Source organism: Salmo trutta, chromosome 3 (genome assembly GCF_901001165.1).
Source record: "Salmo trutta chromosome 3, fSalTru1.1, whole genome shotgun sequence".
In the NCBI taxonomy this organism is placed as follows: Eukaryota; Metazoa; Chordata; class Actinopteri; order Salmoniformes; family Salmonidae; genus Salmo; species Salmo trutta.
Genome location: NC_042959.1, coordinates 24,254,066 through 24,268,644, shown reverse-complemented (window position 1 = coordinate 24,268,644; position 14,579 = coordinate 24,254,066). Strand labels below are relative to the sequence as shown.

Here is a 14,579-nt window from a genome sequence, read left to right as displayed (position 1 = left end):
AAAAAAAACCAGGATCTCTGCTGTAACGTGACATTTTCTAAGGCTCCCATTGGCTCTCAGAAGGCGCCAGAATGTGGAATGATAACTCTGCAGTCCCTGGGCGAAAAACAGTAGGGGTTTTGGAGAGTGGTCCATCTGAGAACAATGACACTGGTGCACGCGTGCATGTGAAGACTCCATTTTCTTAATACAGTGTTTGAACGGATACAACGTCTCCTGGTTGGAATATTATCGCTATTTTACGAGAAAAATCACATAAAAATGTATTTTAAACAGCGTTTGACATGCTTCGAAGTACGGTAATGGAATATTTTGACATTTTTTGTCACAAAACGCGCCGGCGCGTCACCCTTCGGATAGTGATTTGAACGCACAAACAAAATTGAGCTATTTGGATGTAACTATGGATTATTTGGAACCAAAACAACATTGGGTGTTGAAGTAGAAGTCCTGGGAGTGCATTCTGATGAAGAACAGCAAAGGTAATCCAATTTTTCTTATAGTAAATCTGAGTTTGGTGAGTGCCAAACTTGGTGGGTGTCAAAATAGCTAGCCATGATGGCCGGGCTATCTACTCAGAATATTGCAAAATGTGCTTTCCCCGAAAAGCTATTTTAAAATCGGACACCGCAATTGCATAAAGGAGTTCTGTATCTATAATTCTTAAAAGAATTGTTATGTTTTTTGTCAACGTTTATCGTGAGTAATTTAGAAAATTCACCGGAAGTTTTCGGGGAGTATGCTAGTTCTGAACAAAACATGCTAATGTAAAAAGCTGGTTTTTGATATAAATATGAACTTGATTGAACAAAACATACATGTATTGTATAATATAATGTCCTAGGAGTGTCATCTGATGAAGATCATGAAAGGTTAGTGCTGCATTTAGCTGTGGTTTTGGTTTTTGTGACTTATATGCTAGCTTGAAAAATGGGTGTCTGATTATTTCTGGCTGGGTACTCTCCTGACATAATCTAATGTTTTGCTTTCGATGTAAAGCCTTTTTGAAATCGGACAATGTGGTTAGATAAAGGAGAGTCTTGTCTTTAAAATGGTGTAAAATAGTCATATGTTTGAAAAATTGAAGTTTTTGCATTTTTGAGGTATTTGTAATTCGCGCCACGCTATACCATTGGATATTGGTGAGGCGTTCCGCTAGCGGAACATCTAGATGTAAGAGGTTTTAACGAGCTGGCTTTTAGGACCATGCGGATGGCTCAGAGCTGACAGGCAGGCTATTTGCCCAGCTTTCTGAGAGCACTGACTGAGGTATGGCTGAGAGTGCATCCATGCAACTGCAGAGAACAGCACAACTTTTCTCTCAAAACAGTGCAGAGGTAAAGATGGCTGTAGTAGATGGCATGGCTAGGTACACTATATTTACAAAAGTGTGTGGACACCACTTCAAATGAATGTATTTGGCTATTTCAGCCACACCCATTGCTGACAGGTGTATAAAATCAAGCACACAGCCATGCAATCTCCACAGATGAACATTGGCAGTAGAATGGCCTTACTGAAGAGCTCGGGGACTTTCAACGTGGCACCGTTATGGAATGCCACCTTTCCAACAAGTCAGTTCTTCACATTTCTGCCCTGCTGGATTTGCCCAGTGAACTGTAAGTGGTGTTATTGTAAAGTGGAAACGTCTAGGAGCAACAACGGCTCAGCCATGAAGTGGTAGGCCACACAAGCTCACAGATTGGGACCGCCGAGTGCTGAAGTGCGTAGCGTGTAAAAATCTTCTGTTCTCGGTTTCAACACTCACTACCGAGTTCCAAACTTCCTCTGGAAGCAATGTCAGCACAAGAACTGTTCGTCAGGAACTTCACGAAATGGGTTTCCTTGGCCGAGCAGCCACACACAAGCCTAAGATCACCATGCGCAATGCCAAGCATCGGCTGGAGTGGTATAAGTGGAAACACATTTTGGAGTGATGAATTTGGGTTTGGCAGATGCCAGGAGAACGCTACCTGCCCCAAAGCATAGTGCCAACAGTAAAGAGGGGTCCCGTGTGGCTCAGTTGATAGAGCATGGTGGTTGCAATGCTAGGGTTGTGGGTTCGATTCCCACGGGGGACCAGTACGGATTTTATTTTTAAATAAATAAAATGTATGAAATGTATGCATTCACAACTGTAAGTCGCTCTGGATAAGAGCGTCTACTAAAATGTAAAATGTAAAGTTTGATGATGGTGGTGGAATAATGGTCTGGGGCTGTTTTTCATGGTTCTGGCTAGGCCCCTTAGTTCCAGTGAAGGGAAAACTTAACGCTACAGCATACAATGACATTCTAGACGATTCTGTGATACCAACTTAGCGGCAACAGTTTGGGGAAGGCACTTTCCTGTTTCAGCATGACAATGACCCAGTGCACAAAGCGAGGTCCATACAGAAATGGTTTGTCGAGATCGGTGTGGAAGAACTTGACTGGCCTGCACAGAGCCCTGACCTCAACCCATCGAATACCTTTGGGATTAATTGGATTGCCAACTGCGAGCCAGGCCTAATAGCCCAAAATCAGTGCCCGACCACACTAATGCTCTTGTGGCTGAATGGAAGCAAGTCCTCTTAGGAAGCCTTCCCAGAAGAGTGGAGACTGTTATAGCAGCAAGGGGGGGGGGGGGGCAACTCCATATTAATGCCCATGATTTTGGAATGAGATGTTCAACGAGCAGGTGTCCACATACCTTTGGTCATGTAGTTTAACTGCTGTTTGACTTGACATGAAACTAAACTAGAGTTTTAATCCCACTGCTGAGCTAGTGTGTAGCAGCTATTTGCTGTACGACGTGTTTGTAGACTGTTAAATCCCCTATCGACTGATGTGAATGAAGCTACAGCAGCCAAGGTGATAATGGCTGGAGTCAATTTTGCCTGATTTGCTGTTCTCCAAATAGCATTTGAATGTTTTTTAATTGTGTAGAAATGCGGTAAATCCCCCCCCATCACTTTGCCATGCACAAAGTTTAGCTGAAATTACACCCTAGGGATAGGGCCATGGTTTCAATAGCGAAATCTCTGCCTTTGCAGCATGCTGGGCGAGCTAAATCAAGTGCAACGAAAATAACCTCCGGACTATACTGTATTAGTCTAGTAGAGTGTCTTTTGTGAAACATTATCTAACACAATAATGCTTTTGCAGCCGTCAGTCATCCTTTCCTCCACCACTACATCAGTCGTTCATTGGCTGTTATTGTCTGTTGGCCACAGTCAGACACGGGTGTACCCACAACTCTTTTGTCATCATTTCATCAGCAACCAGAGGCTGTGTTGCTGCTTACTCACTAAACATTAGCAGAGTCAATAAAAAATTCCACCATGGCCCCCTTCCACAGTGCAAACACTGAGAAATACAGTATGTAAACACTACCATGCTACGCCGCTGATGCCAGAACCCGAGTAGAAAAACTAGAGCTATCTTCGACCGACCGTACAGTATCAATAACTGAGACGTCCAGTGGTGAACCCACACTGTTCATTAGGTGTGTAGCCTCTGGCAGATTTGAAGGTCGGCTGTCCTTTTCCGCTCTCCTCTCTGCCGAGCGTCACCTGTAACTGCTAAATGTCAATGTGAAATATCAACTAATCTCAACTGAGTTCCCCGGGTACGGTTGGCCCGCTCATGGAGTCCACGGTGCAGGAGTCTTATGATGACCACTACTGTCTTTAACACGTGCCCATCTAGGAGGAGCGTGCATCAACAAATTACACATCTGGAGGATGTCTTCAGGTGTCTACTGTTGTCTTCGAGTGTCTTCGAGTGCCTTCAGGTGTCTTCGGAAAATAAGTATTGAGAAATATAGTCAAAGCAGCTATCTATACTTTTGTGACGTCTATTAAGGGTCTATAATACCTCAATTGTGCCCAATGTGAAAATGCAATTACTCTTTCTTTTTTTACATTTAGGCTACTCCCATATTACAGTTTACTTCTGGATTCACAATTTGGATATATTTCCATATATGTCCAACATATAAAGCCTATATGAACCTAAAGTCAGACTAGGGCAGATTCTCGATCATATGTAACCCTTAAGGTCCCCCCCACCTGTCCTATTCGCCCTGCTGGGTGTTAAAGAAATGTGACACAGGTTAATCAATGCAGCACCCACAGGTAATGGGCGTTGACTAACAACTCCCAGGGAGTTTTGAACTAGTGTTATGCTTGCAATTACAAGCTTCTGCAATTACATCCTTCGGGGAGCTATTGTATGTTTCAAAGTAAAGCGGCCTTGCAAAAGACCCCATGTGTTGCAAGGGGCAAGGAATCCACTCAGAAAAACAACAGCTTTTCCTGACATAATTCTTCTTTATTTGGGGCAATTCTCATACTGTGTGACCAGTTGTTTATGAAATGACTTTCTCCTGTCTGGCCAAGTTAAAATTTCCCTACAGCAAAATATGGCTTTTTATTATTTAATTTGTTTGTGTGCAAATTGTGACATTGTCTACTTTTGCATGTACAGTATGGGTGGCAGGTAGCCTAGTGGTTAAGAGTGATGGGCCAAAAACGGAAAGGTTGCTGGTTTGAGTCCCCAAGCTGACTAGATGAAAAGTCTTTCAATATTTATTTGAGCAAGGCACTTAGCCCTAATTGATCCTGTATGTCACTCTGGATAAGTTGACTAAAATGTAAAACTAGTGAATGTTCCCAACTGTTTAATGGGTTTATTGAAAGAGCAATACCAATAATTGATCGTTATAATACAACTTTAGTAACACAGCTATATTAGTGAGTGATATTGCAGTGATATTCCATCCCCAGAGGAGGCAGTAAGAAACTCAGAAGTAAGGCTATAAAGAGCCTAGTGACTGCTGAGGGGAGTTATCTGGTTACCGGTCTGCTGCCCCCACACTGTGACTGGGAGAATAATCTAGTGGGCGCACTGCACTCTGGGGCCTCCTTGACTGCAAAAATACCTTCTGCTTCACTAAAGACAAAACTCAATGGACAATCCAGGATCGTTGCAGTGGGGAAATAGAAAAAGAGTTACAGTAGATCAAGCTGTTAGTAAATGTTAGCTGAGAGATGAGTCTTGTTTCAACATTTCCACCAAACAGGTCACAATTTGTGTGTGAATATTCCGTGATGATAGACATCCTTTGTAAGACTAAACATTGGTGCTGCATTTCAGAGGTTGTGCAAACTGACAGATGAAACTATCCTCCGTTATTGCACTTGTATAAGTCAGTTACTGTCATCATTCATGGAGAGCTGCTTTTCTTCTGTCAGCTGTATACTTGATAGTAGGGAGGCCCAGGGAGAGATATGAGACGCTTCTCAACTAGCTTCAGTTGCAGGTCATGCAATGGTTTTCCAAATGATAAAAAAAGTCAAGGTGAAACTCCCAGTGATGCTGTATGGTTTCAATATGCAATTTTAAAGAGGGATAGATGTACATGCTTTCGTGACTAACAAGGACACAAATGGAAGCCAGAGAAAAATAAGTTGATTTCATTCTTACAATACTTTGTCTCTGTAAAGTAATGATTTTACAGTATCTAATCTATTTCATTGCAGTGAACAAATCCAGTTTATATAGCTTAGATTGTCATTAAGTTAAGAGGTACATTATGTGTGAAAAGTAAGTATTAAGAAAGCCATAAATGCAAGCACATAAGACATTTTTTAATTGGAACTGCACCCTCTCACAAACAACTTATCCTCATTGTTATTTCTCAGAAGGGCTGAATTATCACAGCAGTTGCAAAATCATTGTCTGAAAGGTGAGGCAAAATAGACAATATTTATGTCCTCCACCAAAACATAAATTAAAGTATTTCAGGGGCATATTCACTAAAGGAAAGCTTTGGTTTGTCCAGGCCTTCACTTATACTGATCACTGCAGACAAGATCTAAGAAATAAGGCAAATATTTAACCTCGACTTGAACTTTCACTGAATATCCAACCCCGAATGGAATTATCTTCAAGAGGTCTAAAATTGAATGAAAAAAGTCCTGTGTGTGCCCGATGATACAGAAAAAGTAAACATTAATTCAATTTATCAGTTCAGAATCTTAATTTGAGTTTGATCTTATCCCAAATGCAATTTGGTGATACTTAATCGAATTTGAAACACAGGAAACACCCTATATAGGCAATGATGATCAGTGAACCACAAGTATGATATTCTATGAAATTCAACTAAACTATTGTGGAAATCACATTCCTCTTTCTTTAATCTTTTTCTGAGGACTGATGTTTGCGTTGACTTTGTTGCACAGGCTAGAGCCAGACAGAACACTGTCTACTCTACTGCACAACACAAACACAAACCCAGACGTGACAGCTGTCAATCAAACGGTTCCCCCAGCTGGCTCCCCCTGTCAGCCGTCACTCTCGCCACACTCTCCCAAGGTTCCGCTGGGCTCGGGCATCTCTCCCCTTGTTTTCGCATAAACAGATCCTATTCCTCCGCAAACAGGCCCGATGCCGTCCCTTTTGATAACAATGTAATAATTCAAAACAATTGATTCAGCTCTTTGATGAGTACACTTTTATGGGTCATGAAGACTACCCTCCAACCGACATCTGTTTGATTTTAACTACTTGAACTTTATCCTCAGCTGGATGATTTACCGAGCCAGATCGGTCCAGCCTGTTAAAGTCTTACTAATATAAGGGGAACAGGGGCAGGATGACATGAATGTAGTGCCAAACCTTTCCAATTCAACATTTTACTAAAGCTATGGGAATAGAGTTCTGATATCTTAGGATAGTAAGTTAGAGGTGTTGGCATCGTCATAAAAATGAATGATGTTACAATGTCTAGTTCTGATTTATAAGATGAGGACTAGATGTTTAGATGTTTGAATGTAACTTAAACATGTTACCCAAATGTCCTGTTGATATGAATGCATGAGTTCTGCAAAGGTTTGAGTAAAGCAATTTTTCTCAATTTAGGATTTGACCCATTAATTCATGTCAACAGTGTAGTAATATATATATAGTAACATGTGCATTATGTGCCTCATTGTCCATTGTTCAACTCTACATATCTTCAATCACAGAACATCATGCTCTGTATACCTCCACCCTACTAGGGGAATGATTCAACCTGTGTCTAGTTTCCCTCACAGACAATTTGCTTGGACAGAGACAGAAGGTGTTTTTACTCAGACAGAAATTAAAGTTGAATATTTCTTAGTTTCTCCCTTCCTTTTCCCTGGCTTGCTTTATTTCTCCAAATTATTAGGGGCGCTGGGGACTGCGTCTGTTTCTGCTGCTGCCCTGCTCGTAGTTGGAGCTGTTTGCTAAATCCATGGTAAGGCCCCTGAGATTCACCGTCTCCTAGATGCCTATAACTCATCCCTAGCCCTGTCTCTGAAGGGAGCTTTTCCCTCAATCCCAGGCCTGAAATATCCTTTCAAAGGCCGCAGACTGGAGACAGTATGTAGGTGTTTTAGATAAGGTAGGAATTGCATTAAGGGATTTTTCCGTTTGAAAGTTGGGTTTGGAGTTTTTTCCTTTCTTCCTCAGAGGCTTGAGAAGGACACTGGAAAAGGATGAGAAGAGAAGTAGAGGTACAACAACGTTAAGAACGGTGGCTTAGGTTTGTGGTCAATTCACAGCTCATAAAGGAAAGAGTATGTAGTGGATGTGAGTCATGCAGAAGGCCAATATGCAGTTGGAATAGAGCAGAGTTGTGTTCAGGAAGAATACTACTGAGTTATTGGACCACAGAGATATTAACAAAATATTCCAAGAACATTGATCTCTTCATATCCATAATTACAAGGAACTCGATTGAGACAGAATGTGGGAGAAAAAGTTGCCTAGAGAATTATGGATTTCGGAGCATGGAGTCCTTGATGCCAAATGTGAAAGCGTTCAATTAAAATCTCCAACCCTCAACCTCAGAACGAGCGATTTGTTTATTAAAGCCGAGAACTGGCCAACAGAGACTCTTTAAAAAAAAAGACAGTGACGTGTGTTATCCAATCCGTGGCGTGTGAAAGCAAAAGTCATTTTAAACACTGAGTCTGTTAAGGCCTCAGTATGCCGGTATGGGCGTAGCATTTCCAGACCCTTTTGTACTCCATGCTCTCTGTTTTATAAGAGCTTACTGTCCGCCGTGGCGTTTACTTTAAAACGTTATAATTAAGCGGTCCCCGTTTTTTCGAGGCTGATCGTGTTTACTTTTGCCAGCTTAACAAGCATAGGACCCGCTCGACACACAGTCACACTGACTCCCTGCTCCACATCGTATTAGTGGTTCAGTTTGTGGGCTCAGGTTACAGGGAGATTAGCCCTCTGGCATTCCCTTTGGTGCCGCGCCGTAGCGCACCTTCACCCAAAGGGCTCGGCCACTCATTTTCTCTATGAAATCCCACCTCCCCTTTGAAATAACCCCTTATTTTCCTAAGTAACCCCTCCTGCTAGAAACAGGAGCAGTGAACTCATACATTACATAGTATATAAGAAAATGTGTATTTTATGTGAGTTAATGCTCAAATAAAATGTACTTTTGGGTGATAAACTAAAATGTTCTTAACAACACTGTACCGGCATTCACATTAGCTGACTTGCTATACTGTAAAAAAGTAGGCTGACCCTGAAGTTTTATTTGACAAATTGTGAGTGAAAGAATACTAATTTCTTATGGCATCCCCTCCAATGAATCTTTGAACATGTTTGTCTGGGGAATGTTTGGATGAATCTGACTTGAAAGATGAATCATATTTCAAATGCAATAAGAACAATATTAGCATTTGCACCAACATAATACTGGAGCATACAGCACCACATATAAACTACAAGGTCATTAGAATAATTACACGCTGTCTAAATTGGAACAACATTTACATTTTAGTCATTTAGCAGATGTTCTTATCCAGAGCGACTTAAGGTACTGAGTAGATACATTTTCGTACTGGTCCCCCGTGGGAATCGAACCCACAACGCTGACATTGCAAATGCCATGCTCCACCAACTGAGCCACATGTGAACCTAAACCAAAATGAATAATGAGTAATGAAAAAAAGTAATAGAAGAGAAGGTATTGCGTAGTACTGCGAGCTAATACTCTTTTAAAATTTAAGATGAAAACAGTGTGTACCAAAGTGGTAACTGGTACCTGCCTATAATTTGAAGGCTCCCGAGTGGCGCAGCGGTCTAAAGCACTGCATCTCAGTGCTAGAGGCGTCACTACAGACCCTGGTTTGATCCCGGGCTGTATCACAACCCGCCGGCATCACTGTAAATAAGAATGTGTTCTTTACTAACTTGCCTAGTTAAATAAAGGTTAAATATATAAAAACAATGACATGGTAATTAGGCTACATACAGTAGTCTTTCTGCTGGTAGTTGCAAAAGCCTATTCTGGCCTATATGCAACGTTGAGTCAGACCATACGTTTGTTGTTGATAAAGCACCGTGTCATTTATTTTAAACTTTTATTAAAGAGTATCAAGGAATGTTCTTTGTTTGAAGTCAGTTTTGCAATTACAAAGTGAATCAATTACACACTAAAAACAAATGGTTCTATGTAGTGCCAAATAAGGGTTATTTGGCTTGTAACCATAGCAGAACACTTTTTGGTGCTATATAAAACATTTTTGTGAAGGTTCTATAAAGAACCCTTACCTAAGGTTCTATAAAGAACCATTAAAAAATATGTTCTATATAGCACCAAAACAGGTTTCTGCTATGGTTGTAACCCTTTGCAGATCATTTTGAAGAACCATACAGGTTTGTCTTATTCTGTTAAGCCATATTATAGTGTAAACATTCCCATAGGTGTTTACCGTTATCGTGTTAATTGACAAGTTGGATCGGGTGTGCTAGCTCTGGAACAGCTGGGGGTCCATGATGAGAGAATCGAGAACCACTGACTTATTCAACCATTCTCAATTGACACAAGGCCATATGCAATGGTCACTGGCCCTAGACATATATAACATGTAGAGTAATGGCATGTCAACCGATTAGATCAACTGGAATGACACTCTCACTCACAGTTGCACAGAAAGAGCTGTGAACAAACCACACCCTAAAATATTGTAACAAGCCAAATTCCTTATATTAACCAAACTAGACGACACAAACATGTTTTATTTACGGATAGCCAGGGGCACACTCCAACACTCAGACATAATTTACAAATGAAGCATTTGTGTTTAGTGAGTCTGCCAGATCAGAGACAATAGGGATGACCAGGGATGTTCTCTTGATGAGTGTGTGAATTGGACCATTTTCCTGTCAACATGTAATGAGTACTTTTGCCAGGGAAAATGTATGGAGCAAAAAGTACATTATTTTCTTTAGGAATGTAGTGGAGTAAAATTAAAAGTTGTCAAAATATAAATAGTAAAGTAAAGTACAGATTCCCAAAAAACTACTTAAGTAGTACTTTAAAGTATTTTTACTTAAGTACTTTACACCACTGATTACAGGCAAGGCTGTCTTCAAGGGAGGGTTCCCTACCAGTCACTGACTAGTACCCACAGAAGAGCAGAACCCAGCATTCTGAAAGAGAAGACAGGAAAAAGGAGCAAGACAGGGGGAAAGTTGTTCTAAACAGTCTGGCAAGAAGTTAACTGGGAGGAAGGAGATCCTTCAAGTCAAATCAGATGCCAATTGGATAGCTAACAGAAGCATAACTTGTGATTGGACAAGAGCCTTGTCAGATATTCTGTCATGTGAGTATCAGGACCGTTAGGATGAGTCGGAAGATATAGCCAGCAGCAGAAATAAAATAAAGTTCAAGTCGACACCCCGTCTGTCTACAGAATATCTTCACTCAACTCCAAGTCTGCTAACTAGAACAACTCATCCAACTTTTCCAAGGTAAAAGAGGATTTCCTATTTCTCTGCATGTACCTGGTGTATACATTTGTACGATAGAGCAGTAGGGAGTTTTGTACAGCCTAGGCAGAGATTAAGGCAAATTCTGATAAGGACTCAGAGTTGACTCTGCGCATTAAGGAGGATTAATGTTTAGCTGTGTGTGGCAGGGGCCTTCTCAGCGTCGGTGTTGAGGCAGTGTTGCAGACCGCGCATTAATCCAAAATTAGTATAAAAGATCAGCTGTGGCCACCAAGGCAAGCCTTCTTAGGACTTAAGCTGGTAATCAAAACTCACTTTGGGACAATGAGGCACTGGGAAGGCCCTGTTTTGAAGGAGGGAGAGGGGGTATTGAGGAGCAAGAATTGGGCTGGGGTGGTGGCGGCGGCGGTGGTAGGGGATGGGGGTGTGACGAAGGCCTCTTGAAATAACGGAGGGGTAGGTGCCATCCACAGTGGTTTGAACCCTCCTCTAGTGGTGTTGATGTTGGTTCGGGTTACCACAGTGCTGAACAGTGGTTGGAGTTGTCCATTAAACACCGTTGTTAGGTTAGAGCCTTGGTTCTCAGCATGTGCATCTAAGAGGGTAGTCTAACATCTGCTTACTGCAATTATACTTTTCATGATTAACCCTTCACTGTGCATTTAATTGTTTTAAACTAGGATGATATAAAACAATAGGTGACAATATGACCTGCATGCACACAAGATGCACACAATATTCAGGATGTCTATATAGATTTGATTTGATTTTGAATTTATTTTGATCTCTTTTAGTCCCAATTTGGACTAATCTTCCAATAGTCCCGGATAGACGATAGTAGATATAGAGGATGTCAATATTCAGGATGTCTATATTCAGAATTTCTATATTGAGGATGTCTATATCCAGGTTGTCTAAATACAGGATATATATACAGTTGAAGTCGGAAGTTTACATACACTTAGGTTGGAGTCATTAAAACTAGTTTTTCAACCACTCCACAAATGTCTTGTTAACAAACTATATATTGGCAAGTCGGTTAGGACACCTACTTTGTGCACGACACAAGTCATTTTTCCAACAATTGTTTACAGACAGATTATTTCACTTATAATTCACTGTATGACAATTCCAGTGAGTCAGAAGTTTACATACACTAAGTTGACTGTGCCTTGAAACAGCTTGGAAAATTCCAGAAAATTATGTCATGGCTTTAGAAGCTTCTGATAGGCTAATTGACATCATTTGAGTCAATTGGAGGTGTACCTGTGGATGTATTTCAAGGCCTACCTTCAAACTCAGTGCCTCTTTGCTTGACATCATGGGGAAATCAAAAGAAATCAGCCAAGACCTCAGAAAAAAATTGTAGACCTCCACAAGTCTGGTTCATCCTTGGGAGCAATTTCCAAACACCTGAAGGTACCACATTCATCTGTACAAACAATAGTACGCAAGTATAAACACCACGGGACCACACAGCCATCATACCGCTCAGGAAGGAGATGCGTTCTGTCTCCTAGAGATGAACGTACTTTGGTGAAAAAAGTGCAAATAAATCCCAGAACAACAGCAAAGGACCTTGTAAAGATGCTGGAGGAAACAGGTACAAAAGTATCTATATCCACAGTAAAACGAGTCCTATGTCGACATAACCTGAAAGGCAGTACAGCAAGGAAGAAGCCACTGCTCCAAAACCGCCATAAAAAAGCCAGACTACGGATTGCAACTGCACATGGGGACAAAGATCGTACTTTTTGGAGAAATGTCCTCTGGTCTGATGAAACAAAAATAGAACTGTTTGGCCATAATGACCATCGTTATGTTTGGAGGAAAAAGGGTGAGGCTTACAAGCTGAAGAACATCATCCAACGATGAAGCATGGGGGTGACAGCATCATGTTGTGGGGGTGCTTTGCTGCTGGAGGGACTGGTGCACTTCACAAAATAGATGGCATCGCGAGGAAAGAAATTATGTGGATATTGTGAAGCAACATCTCAAGACATCCGTCAGGAAGTTAAAGCTTGGTTGCAAATGGATCTTCCAAATGGACAATGACCCCAAGCATACTTCCAAAGTTGTGGCAAAATTGCTTAAGGACAAGAAAGTCAAGGTATTGGAATGGCCATCACAAAGCCCTGACCTCAATCCCATAGAAAATTTGTGGGCAGAACTGAAAAAGCGTGTGCGAGCAAGGAGGCCTACAAACCTGACTCAGTTACACCAGCTCTGTCAGGAGGAATGGGACAAAATTCCCACAACTTGTTGTGGGAAGCTTGTGGAAGGCTACCCAAAACAATTTAAAGTCGGAAGTCGGAAGTTTACATACAACTTAGCCAAATACATTTAACTCAGTTCTTCACAATTCCTGACATTTAATCCTAGTAAAAATTCCCTGTCTTAGGTCAGTTAGGATCACCACTCTATTTTAAGAATGTGAAATGTCAGAATAATAGTAGAGAAAATTATTATTTAAGTTTGTATTTCTTTCATCACATTCCTAGTGGGTCAGAAGTTTACATACACTCAATTAGTATTTGGTAGCATTGCCTTTAAATTGTTTATCTTGGGTCAAACGTTTCGGGTAGCCTTCAACAAGCTTCCCACAATAAGTTGTGTGAATTTTGGCCGCTTCCTCCTGATAGAGCTGGTGAAACTGAGTCAGGTTTGTAGGCCTCTTTGCTCACACATGCCTTTTCATTTCTGCCCACACATTTTCTATAGGATTGAGCTCAGGGCTTTGTGATGGCCACTCCAATACCTTGACTTTGTTGTCCTTAATCCATTTTGCCACAACTTGGAAGTATGCTTGGGGTCATTGTCCATTTGGAAGACCCATTTGCGATCAAGCCTTAACTTCTTGACTGATGTCTTGAGATGTTGCTTCAATATATCCACATAATTTTTCTTCCTATGATGCCCTCTATTTTGTGACGTGCACCAGTCCCTCCTGCAGCAAAGCACCCCCACAACATGATGCTGCCACCCCCGTGCTTCACCGTTGGGATGTTGTTCTTCGGCTTGCCAGCCTCCCCCTTTTTCCTCCAACCATAACGATGGTCATTATGGCCAAACAGTTCTATTTTTGTTTCATCAGACCAGAGGACATTGCTCCAAAATGTACAATCTTTGTCCCCATGTGCAGTTGCAACCCGTAGTCTGACCTTTGTATGGCGGTTTTGGAGCAGTGGCTTCTTCCTTGCTGTACTGCCTTTCAGGTTATGTCAATATAGGACTCGTTTTACAGTGGATATAGATACTTTTGCACCTGTTTCCTCCAGCATCTTCACAAGGTTCTTTGCTGTTGTTCTGGGATTGATTTGCACTTTTCGCACACCAAAGTACGTTCATCTCTTGGAGACAGAACGCATCTCCTTCCTGAGCTGTATGATGGCTGCGTGGTCCCATGATGTTTATACTTGCGTACTATTGTTTGTACAGATGAACGTGGTACCTTCAGGCGTTTGGAAATTGCTCCCAACGATGAACCAGACTTGTGGAGGTCTTCAATTTTTTTCTGAGGTCTTGGCTGATTTCTTTTGATTTTCCCATGATGTCAATCAAAGAGGCACTGAGTTTGAAGGTAGACCTTGAAATACATCCACAGGTACACCTCCAATTGACTCAAATGATGTCAATTAGCCTATCAGAATCTTCTAAAGCCATAGCATCATTTTCTAGAATTTTCCAAGCTGTTTAAAGGTACAGTCAACTTAGTGTATGTAAACTTCTGATCCACTGTAATTGTCATACAGGGAATTATAAGTGAAATAATCTATCTGTAAACAATTGTTGGAAAAATTACTTGTGTC

General features: G+C 41.2%; 1 protein-coding gene across 1 annotated transcript in view; it reads left to right on the top strand.

Moving 5' to 3' along the window:
* Nucleotides 1-10,674: 10,674 nt before the first annotated feature.
* pitx2 (paired-like homeodomain 2) overlaps nucleotides 10,675-14,579 on the top strand; it is a 74,173-nt gene continuing 70,268 nt past the window's right edge. The window contains exon 1 of the mRNA XM_029727176.1: nucleotides 10,675-10,791. The gene's annotated coding sequence lies outside the window, so the exon portion shown is untranslated. The remainder of the gene's footprint in view (nucleotides 10,792-14,579) is intronic.